This window comes from Ochotona curzoniae, unplaced genomic scaffold (assembly GCF_017591425.1).
Source record: "Ochotona curzoniae isolate NIBS_2020 unplaced genomic scaffold, NIBS_Ocur_1.0 contig_520, whole genome shotgun sequence".
Taxonomy (NCBI): Eukaryota; Metazoa; Chordata; class Mammalia; order Lagomorpha; family Ochotonidae; genus Ochotona; species Ochotona curzoniae.
The window spans coordinates 894,092-920,781 of record NW_024466457.1 but is presented as its reverse complement, the minus strand read 5'-3'; the positions used below and the strand labels follow the sequence as shown (position 1 = coordinate 920,781).

Below are 26,690 nucleotides of genomic sequence, written 5' to 3'. Positions count from 1 at the left end.
AATGGCATCAAATTAATCTAGAAGAGACTTCACCTACCAAAAGCCCCTGTACCCAGACTGGAAAACTTAACTGGTTTTTTTTTTTAAACAACTAAATTTGGTTACATAGTATTTTGAAGGTACAACCTATCAATTTTAAATGCCAATTATCCAAACTTGTACTCAGCAACTGTATCAAGAATCTACCAAACAAAAATATTCTCATGGGTACACAAAGATGTATTTATGATCCTTTCACTTCAGAAATGTAATCCCCCCCAAAAAAAGACTAACTTTAAAAAGATCAAAGTAATTAACAAGCAGAATCACAGTTAGCAAAAATAATGACTATATCAAACTACAGTTAGTATTTATTTCTTGTTACTGAATTAAAATCTTCTAAGGCAAGGAGGAAAAATATACTTCTATCTATAACAAACTTTAATGATGCAAGTGGTTCTGAACAACTGTAAAACCAGAAACTGCTAAAAATTTCGAACAAAAAGTTATTCCTGGGGGACAATAGCCAAATTCCAGTTATTTCCCTGAACATTAACTTTTCCAATGTGGGGAGATTTAGAAGTTAACACTAATATTTTTGGGTCTTCAAGAGGCCAAATCAAGCAATGAGCAGCTAACTGCAAAAAAAAGCAGTTGGTACACTTAAGATGTCCAACCAAACAGCTCAGTGAAAGCTATGACAATTCAACTACAAGTCTGGCATTTCTGCAAAGCCTCACCACTCAGGGACAAGGACCTCATCAGCTGTAGCGTTCTCCGTTCACACCCTCTGGCGGAGGTGCTAATAAGCAGTTCCAAAGGCCAAAGAGCAAGGGCCAAGAGGAAGCCTGGGTAACAATTCTTAGCAATTTTTGATTTATCATACTAGCAATAAAATGGTTACTCATCTTCTTCATAAAGTAACCTTTATTAAACAAGTATTATTTGCTACACTTGCTGCCCAAAGACAAATCAAAAATTTTAAATGTTTTCTTCACCGTGAAGAGCCTGTTCACATAAAAGTTTACAATCTTTCACATTTTTCCTTTTAGACTTCCTAAAGAAATGTTTCACTCATGAGCTGTGCTCTCTATGTTGTAGAAATCAGTTTCCTCCAACTCTTTACCATCATTTACCTGTAAACTTCAAGCAGCAGCTCAACACATAAATGAAAAACACTCCCTGCAGCCTCTTTGGGCGACTAGGCTCTTTGGTCCAAAACAAACGGTATCTAGCAGGGATCATCCCCATTAACTGGTCTTTTCCTATGATCTGCAAGTGACACTCAAAGATACCACGTAGCTGCTATCTCTTTTGGTAGCCTAGAACAACTGTAGATGTGGGATATTTGTCTTTTCCAACTATACTGGGAGCTCACGTTCCAAAGTACTTGTGAGACAGTCTTGTTAGTTTTGTGTTACGGACTGTTATACTCTGGCAAAAATACCTGCACAACTTCTAGCGTACCTGGAAATTAACATGCAATTTATTAAAGTGGAAACTACAATTTAAACATACATCTTCAAAAGCAACATGAGAACTCAAAAACCAGGCTTAATATAGATTTCCAAGAAAAAGAAGTTCTATTTTAGGAAAAGGACTGTGCTGTCACAGTAGGCAGACCAGGTGTCTGGGGTCGTTTTATCTGAGACACCTGTGCTGTAGTTCTTCCTGAAGTGAGAAAGCAAGAGTACCATTATATAAAATATGACCAGAATAATGTATTCAAAGTGGACTTTTTTTTTAAGATTTATTTTATTTTTATTGGAAAGGCAGATATACAGAGAGGAGAGACAGAGAGGAAGATCTTCCGTCCGATGATTCACTCCCCAAGTGAGCACAACGGCCGATACTATGCCGATCCAAAGCCAGGAGCCTCTTCCGGGTCTCCCACGCGGGTGCAGGGTCCCAAAGCTTTCTGCCGTCCTCGACTGCTTTCCCAGGCCACAGGCAGGGAGCTGGAAGGGAAGTGGGGCTGCCGGGATTAGAACCGGGTCCCACATGGGATCCCCAGCGTGCAGGGCGAGGACCTTAACCACTGTGCCACCACGCCGGGCCCCAAAGTGGGACTTATTACAATGGAGCAAACAGAGAAAGGCACTTTGAAACCCAGAGGCTCAAGAGGCTAATCCTCTGCATGCAAGTGCCAACATTCATGTCATAACATCACCGGTGTCCAAGCGGTCCCACTTCCAGCTCAGCTCTGTGTACAGCCTGGAAGGAAGTGAAGAAGGATGGTCCAAGTAGTTGGGATGCTGCTGCTCCTCCATGGGAGACCCGGAGGAAGCTCCTGGCTCCTGGATTCAAATCGCCTCAGTTCCGGCAACTGTGACTATTTGGGAGTGAACAGGGTAGAAGATCTTTCTGACACTCCTTCTCTGTAAATCTACCTTCCCAATAAAAACAAATAAACCTTAAAAAAAGCCACTATATAACTCTAACACACTAACTCATGTGATCTCCACGAGGCAGTGAGTATTCTAAACTATTCTCAAAACTTAAAGGAATGGTGGGCATCCTTCGTAGTAAAAGGAGGACCAGTAACTCTTTTGGTGGCAGGGTCAAGGCTTTGGGCTGTTCTCTGCTGCATCCCCAGGCAACAGCAGGGAGCTGGATGGGAAATGCGGCAGCCGGGACAGAAACCAAAGCACATATGGAATTCTGGCACTTGAAGGGGAAGGATTAGCCAACTGAGCCATGCGCTGGACCCTGTAAATTCAAAAAAATTTTTCCAAAGATTCATTTATTTTTATTGAAAAATCAAATATACAGAGAGGAAGAGACAGAGAGGAGAGACAGAGAGGAAGATCTTGCCTCCTATGATTCACTCCCCAAGTGACCACAACGGCCAGTGCTGCACCAATCCAAAGCCAGGAGCCAGGAACTTCTTCCAGGTCTCCCAATTGGGTACAGGGTCCCAGGGCCTCGGGCCATCCTCAACTGCCCTCCTAGGCCACAAGCAGGGAGCTAAATGGAAATTGGAGCTGCCAGGATTAGAACCGGTGACCATATGGGATCCCGGCGCGTTCAAGGTGAGGACTTTAGCTGCTAGGCCACTGCACCGGGCCCAAATTTGAAAATTAGATGTACAAAGGGTACTTCAAAATTTGTGGAAGGTGAAGTGAAAATATTAATTTTGGCATGAACAAGTTTTTATTTAAATGTATGCCTATGCAGGATCTTCAGAAAACTCACAGAAAGGTAATGTTATGAAAAAAGTTGTGCCGGGCCCGGTGTGGTGGCACAGTGGTTAAGGTCCTCACCTTGCACGCCCAGGATCCCATATGGGACCCAGTTCTAATCCCGGTGGCCCCACTTCCCTTCCAGCTCCCTGCCTGTTGCCTGGGAAAGCAGTCGAGGACAGCCCCAAGCTTTGGGACCCTGCACCCGCGTGGGAGACCCAGAAGAGGCTCCTGGCTTCGGATCGGCATAGCATCGGCCGTTGCGCTCACTTGGGGAGTGAATGATCGGACGGAAGATCTTCCTCTCTGTCTCTCCTCTCTGTATATCTGCCTTTCCAATAAAAGTAAAAAATAAATTAAAAAAGAAAAAGATGTGTTGGGCCCGCTGCAGTGACATAATATGCAAACCCTCCACATACTGCATGCGCACCTCACATGGACACCAGTTCCTGTCCTGACTGCTTCACTTCCTATCCAGCTCCCCTCTTACAACATAGGAAAGCAGCAAAGGACAGCCCAAGGCCTTGGGACCCTGCACCCACATGGGAGACCCAGCAGAGTCTTCTGACTCCTGGCTTTGGATCAATTCACCTACAGCCAATAAGGCCTTTTGGGGAGTGAATCGGCGATGGAAGTCTTTGTTTCTCTAAGTCTTTAAATAAACATGAAAAGTTGTGCGTGGGCTTCAAGTTTTGTTATATCAAATGTATTTCTTGGACCCATCGCAGTATCCTAATGACTAAGGTCCTCCCCTTGCACATGCCAGGATCCCATGTGGGCGCTGGTTCTAATCCCACCAGTCCTGCTTCCCATTCAGCTCCCTGCTTGTGGCCTGGGTAAGCAGTCAAGGACAGCCCAAAGCCTTGGGACCCTGTACCCACATGGAGACCCAGAAAAGGCTCCTTGCTCCAGACTGGCTCAGCTCCTGCCATTGTGGCCACTTGGGGAGTGAATCAGCAGCTGGAAGATCTTCCTCTATGTATATCTGACTTTCCAATAAAAATAAATAAATCTTAAAATGTATTCCTTTGAATTGCACTTTTCCATGAACTTTCTGAATTGCCCTCACAAAAATCCACAATAGGTCACTTAATTGTTGTGCTTTAACCATCTCACCCAACAAAAACAAAAACACCTAGCAGTCACTAGCAGTAATGCCTCCAGGAAGCTGAATGAACATGAAAGGAACATGCATCACTCTTGCAAGGCATGGTTTCCTATTATTACTGCTTAGTAACTCCAATGCATTTTTTTAGAGTATTTTAAAAACTGATTTCTAATAACTAAGCCTTCACCAAAAATGGACCAAACCTCTCAAAAAGTATCACCAACCACAGTGGCACAAGGTTTACTGACTACGTGAAGCAGGTCCTATCAAATGGAACAGAGCTAAGACCTGTTTATCACTCAGTTTAAGATACAATTAAAATCTGGAGTCAACCCCTTAAATCCAGGGAATGTAGAGATACTGGCTGCAGTGCAGCATCTGCTCCTAGGAACCCAAAGAGAATCCAGTGCTTGAAGGGAAAAAAAAGGTAAGATAATTATTTTCCTTCCTTCTCACCTTGGTAAAAGTTCACAAGTGAATTAGGCTTACTCATTTTCTAGCTTCAAGAACTTCCTCAATAGGATACTGATAAGTCACCTAACAACCAAAAAACAGTGCTCTGTAGGTTCAACGTTAGAAATAACGTATAGGCAAGAAGAAAGAAAACCAAACAAAAATTTAGCATCTCACTGAGGTAAAGGCACCAAAGAACAAAAAGCAAAAATAAATAAATAAATAAATACTGATGGTATGAATCAGGCTTCCGGGCAAGATGCGGGAACAATTCTAAACATCTCACTTCCACTGGGGAAAGACCAAAGCCTCACTGGACCAAAGAGCCCTAACGTTAACTGATCCCTCAGCTGTTAACAGCCACAATTCACAAATACCGACCCTGTAACCACTTAAAGGAGGCAGGCATCAGAGACCACCATCGTCAACACAATACAGAGTAACGTTAAGAACGCCTATGTCATCTGATGTTTCCACCAAGTAGTTCACACTTGAGAAACGCAGTCAACCACCTCAAATCATGAGGTCACTAACAAGCACATCAAACAACTAAAGGTCAGAAGTACTGCATATTTCACTGGAAATCCAACTAAGAAGTTTACGATTGAAGGCAATTATCCAGCATTTATAACACATTTTTTTTAAGTTCTCAAGGGATAAGCATTTTTTACCTTGCCTTATTTTTAGAACTACACATCACACTGCACATATCACATGACATGATGTAACTGCTAGCAAAGAAAACGACTCAAACCATTGAAAATACACCCAAGAAAGAGCAGTGCATGCTCCACATCGTTGCTTGTTTACCTTTTTAAAAAGTACAATTTGACATACCATAGGTTTTTTTAATCGGAAAAAAATGTCTATCAGATTACATTAAAAAACAGAGAAATGTACTAAGTATTTTACAATAAATCTATGTGGTCACTGGGAAAACTGACAAGAAGCAACAGATAACTCTTCTAAAAGCTGCAGGATTAAAGGCCAATATTCTCTGGATTAAAACTCCAACAGAAATGTTAATGAAACGCCCAAAGGTAAGAAACGGTTGTTACTTACAAGTATTCACTGTTGTTAGGAGAAAAAGAAACATAGTTTAAATTGACAGGCATGCACACAATGAAATTTTCTCAATTGGTCAGTGTGTTAGAAAAGGAACTGAGTGCAGCCTATAAAAGAGGGGGAGGGGAAAACACACCCACTTAAGCCTTTGCAAATAGTGATACTTTAAATGACCCAAAGGCAGGGAAAATAAGAATCCGTGCCATCCTGAGAAATGGAAAACGCGTTCTAATGCACTACTTTCCATACTTGAAAGGGCTTTCCATACGAAGTTCGGTAACAATCTACAACTATATCATGATTATGCAAGTCAAAGATTATGTAATTTTATCGTTTATTTTAAAATGTTCTCCGATTCTAAAAACTAAAACCACTAAGACATTTTGATCTCGCCAATGGGGAGGGAGAATATTTCTCGGGCCACAATTTTAAAGCATAAGCATACACTCCCAAACAAACAAACAAAACCCACAATGATTGCTAGCCACGTGACAAAGGCGATGGCAACATCAGGCCTGTGAATGGAGGGGAGGGAGGCGAGGCTGGAGGACTAAGGAGACTTCTGGGGAACTTTGGGGACCGCGGGACTCGGGGCCGCCGACCCTCGAGGTACCAAAGCCTAGCCCCCCACGAGCGTGCCGCCAACACCCTCAAGTGCAGTTTTTACTGCTAGGTCACGGAGAATGCTCCAGTGACCTCCAGGATCAACGGGGAGAAACGCAGGAGGAAAGAGAGCAATTAAAAAGTGGCGCCATCATGTCACCCCCGTACTCCCCTAAGGCAATCAATAAGCAATAGTTAAGTAACAAGTTTCTCCAAAACCCCAAATTAGAATTCCAACACTGCAAAACAAAAGGATTTTTAAGTAACACATGGGAGGAGCGGTATTTCGCATATGGAAAATAAACTACTTTCCAAAAATCAAAAGACCGTCAGCCGGAAAAGAGGTCCCCCTTCAAATAAAGCTGTTAAACAGTCCAACTCACAAAAATAAATCTCCCTTCCTCTTTAAACACACACTCTCAAACACCTCAAACACGCTCGCCTGAAGGAGACTAGATCTGAAAACCTAAGTGACCTCAATTTACAGGCAACAAAATAATAAATGAAACAATCAGAGTTGGGATACAAACCGTGAAACGCGCAAGATGTGTTTCAGCAAAGAAAGGCCTTTCGCAGTCCAGAGAAGTTAAAGGCGAGAGGCAGAGTTTGTTGTGGGAATTTTTACGGGAATAAACTATGTTCCAAGGGCCGCCTTTTTAAATAGAACGCCAAAGCCAACGCGAGCGAACGAGGCGGCAGCTGGCGGGGAAGGGCCCCCGCACACCCCCGCCCTTGGGGCGACTCCCAGCCCGGACCCGCAGCGGGGAAGCCCGGCGAGGCCATTTAAAGTTCTGGGGATTTTTCCTCCCCTGCCCTGCCTTTCTAGTTACAACTAACAAAGAGAGGGAGAAATGGGAGCCACAGGGAGAGCGAGGAGAAGGAGAAAGGGCAGCGGGAGGAGGAGGAGGAGAGGAGCAGCAGCAGCACCTACCACGTGATGGAGGAGCGTAGCCCGGGCGGATTCAGCCCCACAAAATGGGCGCAGTTTGCAAACAGCACCCGGCCTGGGCGCCGAGGGCCGGGCGGGCGGGGGCGCGGCGGCAGCTCGGCCGGCCCGCCGCTCTCCTCCCCCCCGGCGCCCGGAGCCGCCCTGACTTTCCGGGCGGGGGGCGAGGCGGAGGGGGAGGGGAAGGCGACCGGGAGCGGCCGCTTTTTCTTCTCTTCCGAGCCCTTCCTCCGGCCTTCCTCCGCTCCGGCGGAGCCCGGGCGCGGCCGGGGACCGCAGCCCCGCCGGGAGAACGGGCGGGCGGGGGCAGAGGGTGAAGCCGCCCCCCCCCGCCCCGCACAAACAAGCGCCGCCGGCTGCAGCCCGAGCCCGCACCCCGGCCGCCACCCCCGGCCGCCTCTTCCCGGCCGGGGAGCGCGCTCCGGCCGCCCCCCGCGCCGCCGCGGCGACACCAGTCGGCTTCGCTGCGGCGCTCGGTTCTCCCGCCGGCTCGGCGAGCGGTGGCGGCGGTGGCGGCGGCACTGGGAAAATGGCGGCCGAGCTCCTTTTCCCTCCCCCCCTTTAATCTGAAGCGGAGGGAGAATGGAGCGAGCGAGCGAGCGGGCGAGCGCCGGGGACACGGGAGGAGGGACAGCAGCGCCTCCGCCGGCTGCGGCTGCGGCTGCGAACAACCGCGCCGCCCCGGCGCGCCGCCAGGGGGCGCCCGCCGCGCCGCCCCCGCGGGCCGTCAGGAGGCGCGGCCGCCGACGCCTCAGTCATGGCTCCCCGCGCCCGCCGCTCGCTCCGCTCCAGACCCCCGGCGCCCCGGACGCGCCTCACGCGCCTCACGCGGCGGGGCGGCAGACGGGACGGGCGCCCGCTCGGCCGGGGTGAGGCTAACCTGAGGCACTGACGCCGTGACCGTCTCTCGGCGCCGCGCGCCAGCTCTGAGGGGCGAGGCGGACTGCGCGCCGGGGGACGTGAGGGGGAACTGTGCACTGTGTGAAGACCGGGCTGCGTTACTCCAGGCTCGGCAGTGCCCTCCGCCGGCACGAGGCTCCCCGGCCCGCGGGGAGGCCCCGCCGCCCGCCCTTTGTGCCGGCGGCCGGCCGAGCACTGCCGCACCGCCGGGCACTCGCCCCAGCGCCGCGCTCCGCAGCCGCCGCGGGAGGGGGCACGTCGCCGCTGCGCAGGCGCGAGCTGCGGCCCGCGCCAGGCCAGCCCGGGAAGGGGCGGCGGGAGGCGGAGGGGAAGTGCTGGCCCACCAGCGCCGGGCCCGCTGGGAACTGTAGTTTTCGCGAAGAAGCACGCGTCTTGTTTGGGGTGTCAGGACTTGGCAGATCCGCCCGAACACACAATGAGTATTTATGCTTTCTGCCGCCACCAAAAGGAAGTTCAGTGCCACGCTAAAGTTTAACAAAGAACTCTAGGGAGAAACTCGAATCTCACAACGGAAAGCAAACTTCCCAGTTTGATACCGGAGCTGGTTTAGAGTTAACAGTATCTTACCATGTTTCTAGACCAGTCAATCAGTTCATTACTTTAATCCTTTCCCAAAACAGGGCCTTAACATAATGCTGCTGCTTCTAGAGTTAAAAACTTTAACTACAAAGTGTAATTCCACCATCCAGTAAAGCTAAAGTTGCCAAACGATGGGTTCAGTGCCCTGAGATTTATCCAGATTAGCTGAGGGGCAAAGGGAGGTGCGTTGGTCTCCTGTTTAAGCATCACTTTTGAGAGGCCTGCATAACAAATCAGCTTCAGCAGCTGATGGCAGAAGGTGAGGCGACTCACGTGGGAGAACCGGATGCAGGGCACGTAGCAGTGAGCCACAGACCGGTGCTCTGAATGACTCTCCGCCTCTCAAATACAAACAATCTCTTCAAGAATAAAAGTGACTGAAGAAAAAAGGTAGTTCCAACAATTAAGTCATGAAATTCAGCATTCAAGGTATGCTACACTACCAAAAAGATGTAAAATGCTCACTACTTTTTTGTGGTTTGCCAGAACCAATATCCGGTGTTATGCGTCACTTCTGCTCATCAAAAAAACACCCTCCCCATAGTTTCAGAACACTTTTAGTCTACCCACAGAGTTACACTAACTCACCAGCTCCTACAGCATCTGCACCTAACACTGCTGTCAGTTTCCATTTGTCCTCTTAAAAATCACGCCCTTGAGCATAGTCATGGTTCCTCAGAAATGTACCAAATTACACAAAGAATAAACTAACACTCAGAGAAACGATCTTTCTGAGTTTTTAATCTATAACCCTAGCGGGAAAAGAAATCAATTGATGTTTAAGAAGCATACACACACAATTCCACATAAATGGTAATTCCACCAAAACAGCGTTAGCACACAATCCAAGACCAATAGATGGCGAGCTAGAGTTCTGAGCTCAGATTCTGAAATCTAAATTAACAGAACGAAAAACGCCAAATAAGGCAAAGCCCTTTGCAGTGTATACTGCAGTGTACATTACACTCAAAGAAACCCAGAGCAAAATAATTAATCTTACCACTTTTGCAACTCTTAAAAATCAACTGTCAGTTTTAATTAGGTTCTGAATAAACAAAAATAATGACATGCACTGTTCCTAGTGGATTAGCAGAAAGATGGGAAATGTTCGTCTTAAAAAGCATGCACTTGGAAGAAAAATAACTACCAATTTTCTTCCAACAGTTAGAAGTTCACAACATTCATGGAACTTAAATCAGCCAGCCTGTATTATATTCTTATCTGAAACCAGGCACCTTTGTGCTCAGGCACTAATGTTTACAAACAAAGGCACTCAAAGGTGAGCCATTATAGATAGAAAAACCTTAGAAAATGCAGTTCTTAAAATTCCCCCAGAAAAAAACAGATGATAGCAATGCTGCTTAAAATCCCATACACATGATCTGTTTGTTTGTTTTTAATATTGATTTGTTTTTATTTGAAAGGCAGAGTTACAGAGAGAATGAAGAGAATGTTCTAGCTGCTGGCTCATTCCCCAAATGGCCCCATCAGCCAGGGCTGAGCCTATCTGACTGATTGAAGCCCATTCTTTCTGCCGGTGATGGGTTAGGAACCGGTTAGATATGAGAAGTCCCCCGGAAGTTCCCCAACACTTCACTCCATTTCTTCCTAAAAGTGATACGGAGGGGAAAAATCCTCTCCCTCAGAGAGATCCTGCTACAGCCCCCGTGCAGCAGGCCTGCAGATGCCACCTCCACCCAAGGGAGCAGAAGGCACATGATCACTCTTGATCACCTTGCACTTGAAGGCATTAAACTACCTCGCCCGATCCTGACATCCCTGACATCGCAGCAACTGCTGCACATCCTCCTACATTAGAACAATGTAGCAATAAACATTCTTAATTATTGAAACCAATTTACATTAGCTTTCTCAGACCTGAAGCCTAAAGTATAATGATTAATTTCCCATCTTTTAGCAAGAACTGCATTTTATTCCATGATTATTCACATTATAAATTAACAAATTTCCTGACCCCTTCCTGTTTCCCATACAACTCTATATCCACCTACATCTTCATCTATATTTTCTCTGCTACAAAGGACCATCCCTGCTCACTGTCATTCCTCCCCACATATCCACCTCAAGCTCATTTTATATATAGAACCACACCTGTGAATGTTACTGTTCACTTTATTAATGTCAACAGTTGGCACTGTATTGCCCCTAGTTAGGTAGACTCTAATTTCTCTCACATTGTGTGCATATACCAAACTTAGCTCTTCAAGCCAGTCTGCAAAACCCTTGAAGGCAAGAATTACAGTGATTCCAATTTAAAATCATCCGCTCTCACGTATACAACAAACATATTCCAAAAAGGCCCTCTCCAACTATCCTACAAAAGGTCTTCTAACAACATGCCAGAAATTCCCAAACAGAATATTTTATCACAAGGAGAGTACCGACTATTTCCAAAACTAATCTCAGAAGAAGGAACTGAAAATTGTTTCTGTACTTAAAAAAAAATTGCAGTAACTCAGAACAAAGTATATTGAAATTCTAGAAGGACAGGGACCCAGTTTTTGCTCCATGTCATTGCATTTCTGGAGCCTAACCCAGACTCTGGAACAAAGGACACATTTCATGAGAATTTGCTGAATACATGAAAAAGGTATAACAGGGCAATCAACAACATTGGATGCAGCGGTAGCCTGAGATTTTAATTTTGCCTCCATCACAGCAGCCCTTGTTCCTTTCGGCAAAGTAGTTATTCTGCTGTCCAAAATGAAGATAACAGTATCCACTTAACTTTTATTATTATTATGACTATTACTGAATGAAGCTACAGGTGATTCCCATAATCCTAAATTTGGAAGGTTAAATATGAGTTAAGCAGGGCCCTGCGCATTAGCCTAGCAGTTAAAGTCCTCGCCTTGAACATGCTGGGATCCCACATGGGCGCCGGTTCTAATCCTGGCAGCTCCACTTCCCATCCTGCTCCCTGCTTGTGGCCTGGGAAAGCAGTTGGGGATGACCCAAAGTCTTGGGACCCTGCACCCAAGTGGGAGACCTGGAGGAAGTTCCTGGATTCTGGCTTCGGATCAGCACAACACCAGCCATTGTGGTCACTTCACTTGGGGAGTGAATCATCAGACAGAAAATCTTCCTCTCTGTTGCTCCTCCTCTCTGTATATCTGACTTTGTAATAAAAATAAATAAATCTTGGGCCTGGCGGCGTGGCCTAGCGGCTAAAGTCCTCACCTTGAACACACCGGGATCCCATATGGGTGCCGGTTCTAATCCCGGCAGCTCCACAACCCATCCAGCTCCCTGCTTGTGGCCTGGAAAAGCAGTCGAGGACGGCAGAAAGCTTTGGGACCCTGCACCCATGTGAGATACCCCGAAGAGGTTCCTGGTTCCCAGTTTCGCACTGGCATAGTACCAGCCGTTGTGGTCACTTGGGGAGTAAATCATCGGACGGAAGATCTTCCTCTCTGTCTCTCCTCCTCTCTGTGTATCTGACTTTGTAATAAAAATAAATAAATCTTAAAAAAAATAAAATGAATCTTTAAAAATGTATATAAGTTAAGCAAAGATCAGCACCTCTTCCTTAAACTTTAAATGTTTATTTACAGGGGCCAATACTGTAGAGCAGTGGGTTAAGCCACTGCCTGCAACACAGGCATCCACTATGGGCACCAGTTAGCATCCTTGCTGCAAGACCTCCAATCCATCACCCTGAACTGTACCTGAGAAAACAGTGGAAGATGGCCCCGTAGCACTGTAGGAGACCTGGAGGAAGCTCCTGGCTCTTGGCATCACCCTAGCCCAGCACTAGCTGCAGGCTTTTGAGGAATGAACCAGCAATGGAAGATCTTTCTAGGTGTTTTTCTGTTAACTTTTTCAAATTAAACACATAAATAAAAGGCTTATCTACAGTCACCAGCAAACAAAATTTTCATTTATTTTCTCAGATCACACTATACATGAAAATACTGTGAGCTCCCTAGGAATATTCTAAGAAGGCTAGCATTGTGTCACAACAGATCATGCCACTGGTAGCAACACTGACAATCCATTCAAGCTGAATGCCAGTGAACCCCAGCTGCTCATTTCTAATCCAGCTGCCTGCTAACGGCCCAGCAAAGCAGTGGAAAATGGCCCAAGTGCTTGGGTCCTGCCACCTGCTAAAGTCAGGACTCAGGAATCCTCTCGGGGTTTGCATTAGCAGGAAGCTGGAATGAGAACACAGCACTGGGAAGCCAGCCCACACACTCCAGGGACAGTGCAGGTATGCTCACCTATCCACTAGATGAAATGCCTATTCCTGCAGCTCCAGACCTGAAAGTAGTGACAACAGCAAGGATAGCATGAAGTTTCACTAGAACGTCATATAACTTTTAATTAAGTTCATCAAGGAATTGAATAAGCAAAAATACATTGATAAAAATACATTGATTTAGGTAGATTATAATATATCCTAATGCTCTACACTTTAGAATACTTTAAAATTCTCAAATAATTAGGATGTGTTATAAACCAAAAAGGTTCACCGACCAAACATCAGAAGGTGTGTACAAAATATTAATTTCCAGGAGAGGCAGTGTCAAAGCAATATTTCCACCTGAAAACTGCACCAGGTAATAAGCTTGAATGTAAGAATTTTCCCACAATTTAACACAAACCATCTTCCCCAAATAAAACAAACATAAATATACAAAGACCTTTGAAGGCAGGCTTGAGCAACTGAGTTGTGAGGGAAGGCCTAATAAAATGGAGTCTGAGGAAAAACAAATGTTCAGAGAGAAAAGGAGTAACAAAAGACATGGTTTTAAAGATTTATTTTTATTTGAAAGACAGAGTTACAGACAGAAGGTGAGAAAGAGGAAAGAGACCTTGAACTGCTGGTTCACTCTCCAAATAGCCACAACAGCCAGGGATGAGCCAGTCTGAAGCCAAGAGCTTCCTCTGGGTCTCCCACATGGGAACAGGGCCCCAAGAACTCCAGCCATCCTCTGCCTCTTTCCCAAATCATAAGCAGGGAGCTGGGTCAGAAGTGAAGCTGGCAGGATTTGAACTGGTGTTCATACAGAATGCTGGTGCCGCAGGTGGAGAGTTAGCTCCAGCCCCCAACAAAAGGCATTTTAAAAACAGAGTTGTTTAAGTCAGTTGCTAATTCCAAAGCCATGATGCTGCTTGTAAAATCTCGCTCTGATGGCACAGCCAAACTAAGGATTTTGCAAGCAGCACACCTGTTCCCACCAATGAAGAAGCACCCTCATTGTTGGAAAGAAACATTCCTTTTCCAATCTAACTTCTGTATTCTTGAACTAGGTTCTATATATACTCAAGAAGCAATCATTGAAGCCATTAAATGAAAAAGAAATATTGCTATCATCTCAATTTAATAAAGAATTACAAACGATAAAATCAGATGCATTTCTGTCTGGGAAGGCAGCAGAGGGTGGCCCAGATGCATGGCCCTGCCACCCACTGAGGAGATGCTGCTGGAGTTCCAGGCTCCTGGCTTTGGCTTGTCCCAGTACCAGCCACTGCAGTCATTTGAGGAGTAAACTAGTGGAAGGAAGATCTCTCTCGCCTTCGCTCTGTAACTCTACTTTTCTAATAAAGAAATAGGCCTCAAAAACACAAAAACAAAAAACTACGTTTTGTGACATGCTATTCCAGACAGCCCCAGACCTTTAGAACGCTGTAAAGGGAAGACTGCAGACATACTGAGCAGGTGTGACAACTCCGGCCAAGCTTTGCAGCAAACATCTGTCGGGGTCTGTGGAGGCACTGAGGTGGGCTTGGTCAGTCAACAGACAGACAGACCGGTAGGATCTCCTCAACCCTGGTGTAACAAAACCTGCAACAGCTCAAAGTTATCGAGACCACTCAAGTGGCACCCTGGGAACATTCTTCCCACACGGGGGTTGCTAAGACAACCTAATTGGAAGCCCACATGGGCATGCATTCCTCTCAACTATGTAAACAATAATAAAAATAAAATAAAAATATATATATAAAGTCAATACTGGTCTAGATCCTTTGGAATACATAATCATGGTCAACCCTCATGCCCAACATAGTGCTTCAACACAGACGCTGCAACCCTCAAACATCTAACATACAAACTGCCTGGGTGCAATGTTGTGACAGAAACCTTAAGCTGTTGAGAGCATAACTGCAAGTCAGGAAATGCTAAAGTTCTCCCTCACTTATCTCTGTCATTCATTCACTAAGAAAACCCAGGTAATTTTCTCAATCTTTTTTTCATTTCTGACTTAAGACCAACAAAAATCACACATTCTAATATTCTGAAGAAGATAGTTTTGTGTATTTTGTATATTTTCAGCCACATTTTAAATGATGTCCCATAATCACAATTAGACACAAATTTATCTAGGAAGATGTATCCCAAATCAACTACAATAAGCCAACAAAACCGAAAATAAATAGCTAAATGAAATTATATTTTCTATCGTATAAAGGAGGTTTATTCTTCTGTACAAGAGTGGGAGGAAAACCTACTCAGACTTCCCAGAATACCTGAGGGAAGCAATATCAAAACATGACCTTGATGGCAATATTTAGGCCAAAGCATGAGATCTCTTAAACCGGACAATAGCAATACTTGTCTTGGATTTGTTCAATGTTCAATGAAAAAAGACAAACCCTTAAAGCCCTACCATTAACTCCCAATCATTTGTAAACAGAGAGCCCACTGGATATTAACCTTTGCAGTAACTCTGAGAAACGAAATACTGTTACCATGCTTACCTAGGGAATAGAAAAGCTTCCATTCAGACTTTTTCTCCTAACTATTGTTAGTTGAAGGCCAAAGAAATATGTTCCAATGCAGGCTCACTCTCCCAAAATGCCTGCAATAGCCACGCCTGGGCCAGGCCAAAGACAGGAGCTCAGAACTCAATCAGGGTCTCCCAGGTGGATGGCGGGAACCTGGGTCATCGCCTGCTGCTTCCCAGGGCACACTGTAGCAGCCTGGGTAAAACTCCAACCAGGGCAAGCACTTGATGCAGTAGTGAAGTTGCTAGGATATGCCCCTCCCACTCTGAGGCCAGGGGTTAAAACCCCAACACCTCTCCTTCAGATTCAGACTCCTAACACCTGCCCTAAAAGGCAGGTGATAAGACTCAGCTACCTGCTTTCCTGCAGATCATGACTGAGATGCAAATAAGCACCAGGCTCCATTTGTCTTTCCAATAAAAATACATATTAAAAATTTAAACAGCCAAAGCTAAGAAGTGATTAGTGCAGGGACAGTGCTGTAGATATGAGTAAAGCTGCCATATGCAGCAGTGGCATCTCACACGGGCAGACCCAGAGGAAGTTCTTGGCTCCTGGCTTTGACCTGGTCCTAGCCTGGCGAGCGTGGCCATTTGGGAGGTCAATCAGTGATGGAAGTTTTCTCAAAGCTGTTGTGGCTTAAGGGGTAAAATCCATCATTCTATACGGGTGATAATTCAAGTCCTGGCTGCTGCTCCATTTCCTATCCAGCTCCCCGCTAATTTGCCCAGGAAGGCAGTGGAAGAGGACCAAAGTTGTTTGCTTGCTGCACCCACATGGGAGACCCAGCAAAGCTCCTGTCTCCTGATCAAATTAGCCCTAGCTGTTGTAGCTAATTGGAAAGTGAACCAGCAGATGGAAAATTCTCTGTCTTGCCTTTCCACCCTCTTTCTCCAAGTCTGCCTTACAAATACAGATACTAATTTTGTGGCTAAAGTCCTCGTCTTGCCTGTGCCACCAGGAACCCATTTGGGCACCGGTTCGTATCCTAGCTGCCCCATTTCCCATCTAGCTCCCTGCTTGTGGCCTGGGAAAGCAGGGGAGGACGGCCCAAAGCCTTGGGACTCTGCACCTGCGTGGGAGACCGGACGAAGCTCCTGGCTCCGGCTTTGGACTGGCTCAGCTTTGACCATCACTCTCTCGACCATTTCTCTCTTCTCTCTGTAAATCTGATTCTCCTAAATAAATAAATAAACCTTTAAAAATTAACAAATTTAAGGAAACAAGTAGGCAGCAAGGATCTCAAGTGCAGGACTTACAGTCTACTGTGAACATTTCCAAGCAGGCAAAGGTCCAGGAAAGGAGATTTTGAGAATTAATCCAACTGTATGAATTCTATGTCCATCTTTCATTCTCAAACATTGGATATTGCCTGAGCAAGGCTTAAAAGTTTCTTCTGATTGCAACAAGTGATAGGTTTTTTGTTTCTTTGCGTGTGTGTGTGTGTGTGTGTGTGTGTGTGTGTGTGTGTATGTATGTTTTAAGAAAGCCAGATAAGGAGAGAGCTCCAATCCTTCCTATGTGGAATACTTGTGGCTTAACCTATATCTTAACCTCTAAGCCAAATGCCTACTCCAAGAGACTGTTTTTGTTTGTTTTTTAAACATTAACTGATATCGCTGAAAGAATGACTAAAATAAGATTAGAGAGACCCTTTCACTAGTTCACTTCCCAAATGGCCACAGCAGCTGAAAGTCAGGAGCCAGGAAACCCAGCAGGGTCTCCCATGTGAGTGGCATTGGGACCATCTTCTGCCGCCTTCCCAGGTGCATCAGCAGGAAGCTGGATCAGAAGAAAAGTAACTGGGAATTGAACCATCCCATTTCAAAATACTGGATGCTGGAGCCACTGGCCAGACCAAATAGATTGTTTTTAAAACACTGGTTATACTATTATCTTCAAGGCACTTATTATCCAAAAAAATTAGTACTGACAAATTATGGCTTCAGCTTAAATCAAATTTATTTTAAGATGAAACCAAGAACACATCTCTATTTTATGTGACTATTATTAATCTGACACCTCAACCAAAGGTATCACAAGAGAACGAATATAAATATAAGAATCCTCAACAAGATAAAACAAACCTAGCAATGCATAAAAAGAGTAACACACCATTAACAATTTATTTCTGGAATTCAAGGTTGGTTTAAGATCTGAAAATCAACTAATGGAATATGCAATACTAATAAAAGGATAAAAACTTGATTATCCCAATAGATGCAGAAAAAGCATAAGCATAAGCATCTGCTTCCCAACAGAAGCAGAAAAAGATAAAATCTAATGCCCTTTAATCATAAACAGTCTCAACAACAACAAAAAAAACTAGAAAAGTAAAGAAATTTTCTCAACTTGATAAAAGGTATGCATGGGGCCAGCACTGTGGCACTGTGGGTTAAGCCAGCACCTGCAGTGCTGACATAGACACGGGCACTGGTTTGAGTACTAGCTGCTTCACTTCTGATCCAGCTTCCTGCTAATGGCTTGGGAAAACAGTGGATGATGGCCCAAGTACCTGGGTCCCTGGCACCCATGTAGGAGACTTGGCAAAGAAGCTTCAGGCTGCTGGCTCCAGCACTGTCTGTCGTGTCCATCTGGGGAGTGAACCAGCAGACCAAATGTCTCTCAGATTTTTACTCTGTCTGCCTCTATCTCTCTCTAACTCTGACTTTCTGAATATGTGAATCTTCAGGAAAAATAAAGGTATATACAACATACAGCACTTCTTCATAAGATCAAGAGCAAACAAAGATCACCACTGTTGTCTAGGCAACACTGTATTGAAGGTTCTAGCAGAGCAAATAAGCAAGAAAAAGAAATTTAAAACAATCAGACAAGAAAGAAAGAAGTAAAATTACTTCCTTTTCCAGATGACATATTCTCATATACACAAAATCCTCTCCAACCACAAACAAATGATTAGAGGTGATAAACCTTGAACAAGGCTATAGGACACAAGATCAAAAAGCAAATAGCAATTATGTTTCTCAGCACTAGCAATAAACCTGAATATGAAATTAGGAAAAATTTATTCAAAATAGCACTAAAATATTAAGAAGTTTAACAGAGGTGAAAAACTTCCAAAATCTACAGAAATTGCTGTAAAGAAACTAAAATTAAATGTGAAGGTCCTCTATTCATGCATCAAGGTGTAGCATCATTAAATGTCAACACTGCCCCTAAACTGATCTACAGATTCGATACCGAAGACACAAACCAGTCTTGAAAGGGAAGAACAAAACTGGCAGACTCAGGGCCTGAAGCGGTGGTGGTGTAGTGCGTTAACCTACCATTTGCAATGCCTGCATTCCACATCAGAGGGCCTGTTTGAGTTCCAACTGCTCCACTACCAATTCAGCCCCCTGCTAATGTGCCTGACAGGCAGTGGGAAATGGCACAAGTGCATGGATCCCTGTCATTCATCTAGGAGACCTGGATGGAGCTCTGGGTTCCTCATTTCTCCCTCACCAGCCACAGCCACTGGGGAAGTGAACCAAAGGATTTAAGATCTCCTGATCTCTCTGAATCTCTTTCCCTCTCCCCTGGCTCACTTGCCACTCTGCCTTTCAAATACATAACTCCCTGTAAAAATTATTGTAAGATTCACACTTCCTAACTTCAAAGCTACAGAACCAAGAACGAGGTAATGGCATAAAGATAAGCACATAGATCACTGGAAGGAAATTGAAAGTGCAGAAAGAAACCGTCCTAGTGAAGACAACTGATTATTGACAAAGGTGCTAAGACAACAATTCCTAGAAGAAAACATAAGTAAATCTTCATGACCTTGAGTTAGTCCATTGGGATCTTGGCTATGGCACAAAAGCACAAGTAACAAAAGGAAAAAAACGGGGCCTGGGAAGGCAGGAGAGGATGGCCCAAAGCCTTGGATCCTGACATCCACATGGGAGACCCAACAGGAACTCCCAGCTCCTGGCTTCCTATCAGCTCATTTCCGGCCACTGTGGCCACTTGGGGAGTGAACCAGCGAACAGAAGAGTCTTCTGTTCTTTCCTCTCTGCACCTCTGCCTTTCTAACAAAAATAAATAAATCTTTTAAACATAGTTAAGTTGGACCTGATCGAAATCATAGATTTTTGTGCCCACCAAAAGCTGAAAACACAACTCACAGGAGATAAAATTTAAGAAATCATATAACTAATAAAGAATTTGTTTTCAGAATACAAAAAGTCTTCCTCACTCACTGGGTTGTTGGGGATTTCCCTGCTCACCTGCCTAGAACTTTTCTATTCTTCAATTGTTAAAATGCAAAGTTCTGTAATACCATGCTTAATCACTACCTACTGCAAAATTCAAATTATGGCTTAATTTTCTCCCCCAAAAAACTTTATCAGTTTAAAACTGTTAAAGCTAAACAAGATGCAACTGCATAGAAACTTTGATGTAAAGTTTGAACTCAGCTGATATATATATATGATGGATGTTAATGTTGATCCTCCCACTGTTCCTGTGACATTCTGATTCAGGTTAAACTCAAAAACATGTTGGCTTGGGAGAAAAAAAAAAGGTTTATAACAGCTGATTGTGTATATACTAAATTTGAGATGTCAAGGAAGTAGTTACAGGATGTGGTTAAGAACTTGCATTTTCTAACATATTGGTCACTCAATACGATGTTAATTAACTTCATGATGTTGTTCATTTCAATGTTTCTTCCTGTTGTTGAAGTTGTGGAGTGACATCTGATTGGAGATGATATTCTACCAGCTCTACTTTCACCCAAGGATGGTCTCTCAATGAAACAATAAGATGCTGGAATCTCCTCATGGTCCACAGACGCAATGAGGAATCATGACTGGATATGATCTGTACTACTGTAACAATATGGAGGAATTCAATATGGGGGGAAGGCTTAAGGAGGGACAATCCAATTTCAAAGTGAACAAACAATCTGAATATAAATTTATCCAAACTGGGGAGAAAAAACACCCAGGAAAACACTTTATCACATGGAATTCAAACTTCATCAAGAAAACGTCATGATTCATCAAGAAAATTGAATTCAAACCACAGTGAGACAGCATTTCACACTAAGATGACTACAAGCAAAAACTTAAAAATGGAGGCCATGTTGTTTTATGAACAGGTAAGGATGCTGCCTACAATGCCAGCATCCCACTGGGCACTGGTGCGAGACCCAGCTGATCCACTTCCCATCCAGTCCCCTGCTAATGGATCTGGGTAAGCAGCAGAGGACAGGCCAAGTGCTGGGGCCCATACACCCATGTGGGAGACCTGATACAGCTCCTGGCTCTGGCCTGGCCCAGGCCTGGCAGTGAACCATAGGATGTAACATCTCCCCTTTCCCTCCTCTCTGTAATGTCTTTCTTCAAATAAAAATAAATATTTTTTTAAAAAATTATTTATTTACAAGGTAGAGTTATAGGGAGAGGGACAGGGAGATTGGGAGTTCTTCCATCTGCTGGTTCACTCCCCAAATGGCCTCGATGGCCAGAACTGGGCCAAACCAGAGACAGGAGCTTCTTCCAGGTCTCCCTTAAGGGTGCAGGGGCCAAAGGACTTGGGCCATCTTCTGCTGCTTTCTCGGGTGCATTAGCGGAGAGCTGGACCACAAGTGGAGCAGTGAGAACTTGAATGAATGCCTTTGTGGTATGCCAGTGCTACAGGTAAAAGTTAAATGGACTGAACCACAGTGCTGGTTCCAATAAAAGAAATCTTCAAGAAAAAAAATTTTAAGTTAGACAACTACTAGTTTCAGCAAGGATGTGGCAAAGCTAGCAACTTCTTACACTGCCAGCTAAAATACTAAATGTTCCTCAAAATGCCACACAGATTTATCACATCCCTTAGCAGTTGTACTCTAATGCATACCTCCAAGAAAATTAAACACTAGTGTCCAAATAATAAAACATGTACAAGAATGTTCATAGCAGCATTAGTCCTAATAGCCCCCAAACAGAAACCAATCAAGTGTTGATTAACTAAATTATGGATCAGAGCACTACCTATCCATAAGATGGGTTATACAGTCATTAAAAAAATGACTTATTAAAGTACCAATAGATGCTACAATATAAATAAGCTTGAAAATATGCTAGGTAAAGAAGCCAGTCAAAAAAGACCACATATTATATGATTCCACTTATGACTTATGACCAGAATAGACAAATCCATAAAAATAAATAGATTACTGGTTGCAAAGGGCTGGGAGAAAAAAAAGGAACAGATATCAACTTCTAATAGGTAGCAGGGTTGAAGGAGGCATTATTAGCTGAAAATGTTCTAAAATGAGATTGTGAGGCCTGGCACTGTAGCCTAGTGGCTAAAGTTCTCGCCTTGAATTCGCTGGGATCCCATATGAGCATCAGTTCGTATCCCTTTGGTCCCGCTTCCCATCCAGCTCCCTGCTGTGGCCTGGGAAAGTAGTCGAGGATGGCCCAAAACCTTGGGACCCTGCACCCGTGTGGGAGACCCAGAAGAGGCTCCTGGCTTCAGATCAGTTCAGGTCCAGCCATTGTGACCATTTGGTAAGTGAACAAGCAGATGGAAAATCTTTCTCTGTTTTTCCTTCTCTCTGTAAATCTTTCCAATAAAAATAAATAAACCTTTAAAAAAAAAAAAGGATGTTTAAATGAGTAATTTGGGCCCAGTGTGACGGCCTAGAGGCTAAAGTCCTCACCTTGAAAGCGCCAGGATCCCATATGGGCAACGGTTCTAATCCCAGCAGCTCCACTTCCCATCCAGCTCCCTGCTCGTGGCCTGGGAAAGCAGTCGAGGACAGCCCAAAGCTTTGAGACCTGGAAAAAGCTCCTGGCTCCTGGCTTCAGATCGACAGAGCACCAGCCGCTGCACTCACTTGGGGAGTGAATCATCAGACAGAGGATCTTCCTCTCTGTCTTTCCTCCTCTCTGTATATCTGACTTTGTAATAAAAATAAATTTAAAAATAAATAAATAAGCGAGTAAATTTGTTAAATGAAATGTATCTCAATAAAGCCATGTTTTTAAGAAAAAGGTAAAACCAAAATAGCATTTAATCTCTAAACAATTTCACTCTATTAAAAGTTAATATAGGGCCCGGCACGGTGGCACAGTGGTTAAGGTCCTCGCCTTGCACGCCCGGGATCCCATATGGGCGCCGGTTCTATCCCGGCAGCCCCGCTTCCCTTCCAGCTCCCTGCCTGTGGCCTGGGAAAGCAGTCGAGGACAGCAAAAAGCTTTGGGACCCTGCACCCACGTGGGAGACCCAGAAGAGGCTCCTGGCTTTGGATCGGCATAGCATCGGCCGTTGCGCTCACTTGGGGAGTGAATGATCGGACGAAACATCTTCCTCTCTGTCTCTCCTCTCTGTATATCTGCCTTTCCAATAAAAAAATAATAAAAATAAAATCTAAAAAAAAAGTTAATATGTATATTAACTTTTATATATACATACATGTAACTTTACATATATCTATACGTAAACCACTTGTGAAAATTGAGGCAAGCCATGACTATGCCACGGATTCCCTTTGAGACAGTGTCCGTGTGCCCTGAAATGCCTTCCTGCTGTACCTAGAAGCTCTCAGTCAACAGTCCAGGGGCAAAAACTTAGCTTCCCTCTAAACTCACATGACTCTACATTACTCAATGTGAAAATGAAATGAGGAAGATCCGACATGTCAGTGATACTGTCAGTCACCTAACAGAAATCAGAGACACTAAGACGTCAGAAAGTGAGTTAAGAGATAAAGGAATGCAAAATCCTATAGCTGGAATACCTGAAGGCTACAATGGACTACTGTTTTTAAAGCTTAAACAAAAGCAATAGTATTTTACTCGGCCTGAAGAATAGTATAACAGACGGCTGGCAAGGCTTCTATAAAACAGTAGTTCAAAGACAAAGTATTTGGCATAGTCACCCCCAGGACTCCCCGAGGACCACAGAGGATGCCCTAACGACCAAGTGCAAGCAGCTGACAGAACCTATGCTGCCAGGAAGACGGTATGCTGATCAGTGAATTCATTTCCAAGCCAGACAGATCATTTTATTGTTTTTCCTCTGTGAATCAACAATCTTTCTTGTTTGCACATGAATTAATGCAAAGTCTATTTCCCAGTCATCCTCAGTCTGAGATAATTAATGCTGGACTGGCACTTTAGTCGAGCTCTACCACTAGACATCTATTTGACTTTTACACAAATGACTTCACTGCTCTCGATTTCTCAGTTTAAAACAAGACTGCTTGACTAACGTAAAGCAGGGTTTTTTTTTTTCCCCAACACTAAAGGTCAGTGACTTAGAAACATAGAAGATACAATAATAACCATAAAATTGGGTTCAAAGAGTCACACTGTTCACAATACAAAATTTTTGGATATAAATTATATAAAATTTTAGATGTTACAATAAATGCTCTCTGCTAATGGTCTGGGAAAGCAGCAGAATATGGCCTAAGTGGGTGGGTCCTTGCCACTCACACAGGAGACCTAGATGAAATCTCTTAGTTCCTGGCTTCACATCAGTTCAGCTCCAGCTGTTGCTTCCATTGGGGAGTAAACCAGCAGATGGAAGATATCTTTCCTTCTCTTTATAATTCTGATTTTCAAATAAATAAACAAACAAACAAATATTTTTTAAAAGCCTCTCCCACCCTAGTAGCACATGATACAATAAGCTAAGCCTCTGCCCGCAGCACCAGCATCCCACACGGGCACTGGTTCTTATCTTGGCTGTTCTACTTCTCATTCAGCTCCTTCAGCTCCCTGCTTACAGCCTTGGAAAGCAGTGGAGGGTGGCCCAGGTACTTGGGCCCCTTCACCCACGTGGGAGACCCAGAAGAAGCACCTGGCTTCTGGCTTGGAATTAGCTTAGCTCTAGCCATTGCAGTCATTTAAGAGAACCAATTGATGGAAGATCTCTTTCACCTCAATGTCTTTCCTCCCTGTGTTAGTTCTGCCTTTCAAATAAAAATAAAATAAACCTTAAAGGAAACAAGACATTTATGGGTAGGTGATGAAACACTTCCCCAAATGAAGAAATATAAAGGAATGTTTGGGAATGCTATATTAAACATTTTTTTTTAATGTATGCAAGATAGGAGTACAGAGACATTCCCATTTTACAGGTAGAATGACAAGCTTCCTAATAATCAAATCCCACACTGAGTTGGAAAAATAAGGGAACTGAAAGATAGAAAAGATTTCTAAGTGTACCAAATGAGAAACCTTTGCAAAAGTTAAAATTTATTTTCAGTTTAGAGAATATCCTGGCACGCATGAAAGCTGTCTAAATACCTTCTGAAGGATGGTCCAGGAGAAGAGAAACTAGACTTGCCCTAGGCAGTTCCTGTGACAGACAAAATTAGGCCCAAAGTGGAAATTCCAGAGAGGCACATTTCAACTCAAGTTTTCAAATCATCAAACATAACCAAAAGGGTGGTTTTGTACCCTGGATTCCCACTAACAGCCCACTTAGCTAAAAGAGACAGAATATTGTAGTAGGGAAACATGCACATCTCTACAGCATGGACATCGCAGGAGGGAGGCGAGAATCTAAGCCACATTTAAAGGACTTATGCCTTCCAACCATAAGAATGTTTCGTTTGCTTAATTACTTTACAGTGCTTTTATTTATTTGAAAGGTAGAGAAACACAGAAGCAGGGCTCTCCCATCTGCTGCTTCACTCCACCTGAACATCCATGAAGCCAGGCCTGGGCCAGGCCACGCGAGGAGCCCTGCACACGCTTGTCTCCTGCATCAGTACCAGAAATCCAAATACGTGAGCCACCAGCAACTGTCTTCCAGGGTGCATCAGAGCAGAAAGCTGGCACTGGAGGTGCAGTCTTGGAACTCAAGTCCAAGCACCCTGCTAGGGAATATAGGCATTAAACAGTATGCAAACATAAGACTGCTTAAAACAGTCTTACATAGTATGCAAAAGCTTGCCCCAAAAGAAGGAATTCTTAAGTAACTATACAATGCACCCTAAATACAATATAATGCAAAGAAAAAAAAAAAGACCAAAATCTATTAGTAACAAAAGAATATAAACACAACATCTTTCCTTATGTTTCCACTAAACCACAGTTTAGTTACATCTGAAGCACAGTTCGGAGTGGCTACCACACAGTCACAAAGGGAGAGTGACACTGACACGGATCCAGAGACATGTGAGTGGGAGGCATCCCAGGAGATGAAATGCAAAAACCAAGCATCTTGCACAGAGCACTGTGAAAGCCAAGGGCAACAGGACTGAAATCAGAAAAACGCACTGATCAATACAGACCACATTCATCCCAGCCTCCTACCGATGCATTTAGGAAGCAGAAGGTGATGGTGTCTACCACCCAGGTGGGAGACCCAGATGAAATTCCTGGCTACTAGTTCCTGCCTGGCCCAGCCCCAGCTGCTGCAACCTTTTGGGAAGTAGAAGTAGAAGAAGTCTATTTTTCTGTCTGCCTCTATCTCTGTGTCACTCTGCTTTTGAAATAAATAAATCCTTTTAAAAATAAATAAAAAAAATTTTAAAGTATGGCTTAATTATGTCAACATTCCTTTGCTTATTTATCAGAGTAAGAATGTACATTGTACAGCTTTTAGCCATTTATATTTCCTATTTGTGATCCCCAATTGTATTCTGTGACAGTGAGTTTTTCTTGACTTTGTCCTAGCTGACAAATTTCTTTTTTCAAAGCCAGCTGAGATGCAGTCACTTTATCAGTGATTTCGGCTCCCCCTGCTGGCCAAAAAAAATTGCTGCCATGATCAAGTGCCAAGTTAATTTTAACTGTGAGTTAAAATTTTAAGTTGCTCATTTTCTGGAATGGTGCTACAAACATAACTGATACACAGTGATAAAAGACAAGATTTTGCACATCTAATTCATACTCAACAGAGCTGTTGTGGAGAAAGAAGGAATTACTGTCCCAAGGAATCCTAACGTAATCCGTTTCCTACCTGGAAACGGAAATACAATGCCTGGTTGTTACATTACTGGCTTAATCATACGTCTTTCCTCATACTTTACTTTTCAGTGTGAAAGCACTCTTGTTATCAGATGGCATAGGGTTGTCAGTAAACTGGCTTTCTTTCCAAAAGAAAAATTAAGAAACCAAAATACCTTATGCCCTTCAGCACTGAA

At 44.0% G+C, this 26,690-nt stretch overlaps 1 protein-coding gene across 7 annotated transcripts in view; it reads right to left on the bottom strand.

The window, feature by feature from the left end:
• Window positions 1-26,690, bottom strand: part of KANSL1 (KAT8 regulatory NSL complex subunit 1) — a 199,526-nt gene that overhangs the window by 118,659 nt on the left and 54,177 nt on the right. Inside the window, exon 1 of one of the 7 annotated variants that reach the window (XM_040989221.1) lies at window positions 7,322-7,411. The exons of 5 other annotated variants lie outside the window; for them this stretch is intronic. The gene's annotated coding sequence lies outside the window, so the exon portion shown is untranslated. Of the gene's footprint in view, window positions 1-6,920; window positions 7,262-7,321; window positions 7,412-26,690 lie in introns of those variants that run through there. One more of the 7 variants, XM_040989223.1, reaches the window with a different exon arrangement.